The 3,002-nt window shown below is 45.6% G+C and overlaps 1 pseudogene; it reads left to right on the forward strand.

Annotated features, from left to right (window-relative positions):
• Positions 1-2,475: 2,475 nt before the first annotated feature.
• On the forward strand, positions 2,476-2,650 carry LOC131910207 (U2 spliceosomal RNA; annotated as a pseudogene).
• Positions 2,651-3,002: the final 352 nt, after the last annotated feature.

Genomic DNA, 3,002 nt, shown 5'->3' on the forward strand with positions numbered 1-3,002 from the left:
CTCTGGTGCCCAAGGACAAGCACAGATCCTTCAAGTATAAATATCAGTGAATATATATAAGATGGAAGTAGACACAGGCCCACCATGACTGAGACAGCAAATCTGGCCTGGAAACAACACCGGACCCATAACAACACTGGCCCTGAGTCTTTGCCAAAAGCTTTAACTAAATGACAACCTGAAACAGCTGGCGGATTAGTCTTACTGGTGTCAGCTTGCACTCTGTCTATCTATCTATCTATCTATCTATCTATCTATCTATCTATCTATCATCTCCCTTTCCCTCCCTCCCTCCCTACCTGTCTCCTTTTTTTTTTTTTAAGATAGACGTTCATGTAGTCCAAGCCTGCCCCAAATTCATGCAAATTCATTATGTAGTCAAGGATGCCCTTGAACTTCTGATTCTCCCACCTCTACCTCTCAAGAGCTGGGATTACGTTTGACCTTCTCCACCCACCTCTGTGTGTGTGTGTGTGTGTGTGTGTGTGTGTGTGTGTGTGTGTGTGTCTATATTACTAATATAGTAATCACCACACCTAGTCTCAGGCCTTCACAAAAATCTTTGCCAAAGAAGACATCAAAAAGGCCCTTTAAGCTCTCCCCACCTACCTCAAGCTTCAGCAGTGAAACTCTTCCTAAAGGAGCTGAAAAGTTGCTCGAAATTCTCAGACTCGGTCTCCAACTATTAGGATCTACTTTCTCCCACATGTGTTGAATGAAAGAATGAGGTTGACAGATGATTTTCACTGGATTGAGTGGTGGGCCAAATTCCGTAATGGAGTTGAGAAAGAAAGGCTTTCAGTCCCCTGAGGTTCAAAATTCTTTGTGGCCTGTGCAGGTGGCCATTGCCTATATTCTCAGCTACTTGGAAGGCTGAGGCAGGAGGATTTCAAGTCCAAAGCCAACCTCAGAAACTTAGTGAATCCTTATCTTTTATAAAAAATTGGACAGGAGCTGTGTCTCAGCTGTGGAGCACTGTCCTCGCCAGAGGCCCTAAGTTCAATTCCCAGCAGAGAAGAAAGAAATCTTCATGTATCAAATGGGCCGTGACATTAAAGTCAATCCACGGTATGACTTGGATGTCCAGAGAGTCTAGTCTTATGTTGGGAAACATAAATACAAGTCTGGTGTCTAGGGGAAAGAAAACAAGGACTCCATCTCTCCAGTGATTTGTTCGGAGTCAGCGAGGTCTTTGTGAGTTCCACACCCATCTTTTCCCATTTTAAGAGGAATAAATGAAATCTTTCCAGCGGAGTTACACTCTTACTTTACCCCTAAATGAGCTGATTCTGGCATGTTCCGTTCTCAACAGTTGGAATTATCATATCTTCAAACTCCATCATCAACCCCCAGGACAGAAACCATGAAAGGAAGCTGGCCTCACTCTTCTCTCTCCACTGATATGGCTGCATCCCATGAGCCCTATCCACTGGACGCCTCCAGGGACAGCCCACTCTCTCTGGCCCATCTGAATAGTACTCCAACTTGTGTAGAAGCCTCCTACTCAGTTCCCAGCATGTTCTCTGCTCTCAGTATTCCTTCATGTTGTGTTCAACTGCCTGTCTCATCTCCCCAGGCCTCACCTGGGAGACCACGTAATCAAAGCCTTCCCTCCTGTTGTCTGATCCTTTGTATCCCTTTGTGTCTAGATCAAAAGGGGGACATTTTCTTCTTGCCTTTAAGGTGCTGTTTGTTTTGACAGATGCTCTACTGACCTCCTATTTCCCACCTGTAAATCTCCTACACACCCTTCAAGGCCAGACTCAGCCACCCTCTTCTCAGGGAAGATAAGCAACGTGGCCCTTCCATGATCCAAACTTACGGGAATTCCTGGGTTACCCGCTTCATGCTGCACTGGCCATACAGAGGTCTCTTCTCTGAGGCTGTGAGATCATTGAAGATAGACCTGAGTCCTGTTCACTTCATCACCTCCAGTGTGGAGCACACTAAGTTCTGCACATACATACTCATCAATAAGTGTGTTTAGAATGGATGTAAATTGTGTGTGTATATCAGATGCATAGATGCACACATGTATGAATTGGTGAATTTCCAGGTGTGTGGTGAATGCATAATGGATACATGGATTATTGTGTCTATGACTAGATTCAATACATCATTAGGCCATCTGTGTCTACCATGTACTCAGTGAGCACAGGCTCCAGAGTGGGCACAGAGTGGGCACAGAGTGGGCACAGGACTGGGGTTGGAGCAGTGACCTTGCCCTTTCCTTGGCTGGTTTCTATCCCCTAAGGGCAGCAGTTCTAAACCTGTGGGTTGCAGTCCCTTTAGAGGTCATTCCACCTCTTCACAGGGGTCACCTAAGACCATAGGAAAACACAGATATTTACGTGACGATTCATAACAGCAGCAAAATTAGTTATAAAGCAGCAACTTAAATAATTTTATGGTTGGAGGTCACCACAACATGAAGAACTGTATTAAAGGCTTGCAGCATTAGGAAAGCTGAGAACCATCGCTTCTTGGCCTTTTGGCTAAGATCAAGTGTAGGAAAGCTGAGAACCACTGTCCTAGAGCCTTCCAAGGTGTTTACATCATCTCTGCCTTCACTATAATCCAATGTCTCAGATTTCTCTGCCTTTGGCCTACTGGAGATGGGAGTTCCCTTCCTCATTTCTAGGAAGTCCCTCTGCTTTAAATGAGCTAATAGTCACTCCAAGCTTTCCCTTCTCCACTTGGTGATCTCCATCAGATTCCTCTAAGTTGTGGATACAATTCATATTCCTTCCTTCCCTTGTCCATCACTTTTCCTTCCACTGAAATATCCCAGCTCACTGCCGGTCAAAGTTCCACACTTACGTGACGACCTTAAGACGGGATGTCTGGGCCTCAGCCACCATCAGGAATGCTGTCTTCATTGCCTTCGGTGTGGCAGGCAACCCACCTCTAAAACCCATCCCTGCATCTGCCTCTCAGACCAGCGCATGTTCTGCGAGACCCAGCTTAGATTTCTCACAAAGCTGACTCTGTAAAGACTGCCT

Source organism: Peromyscus eremicus, chromosome 4 (assembly GCF_949786415.1).
Source record: "Peromyscus eremicus chromosome 4, PerEre_H2_v1, whole genome shotgun sequence".
Lineage (NCBI taxonomy): Eukaryota > Metazoa > Chordata > Mammalia > Rodentia > Cricetidae > Peromyscus > Peromyscus eremicus.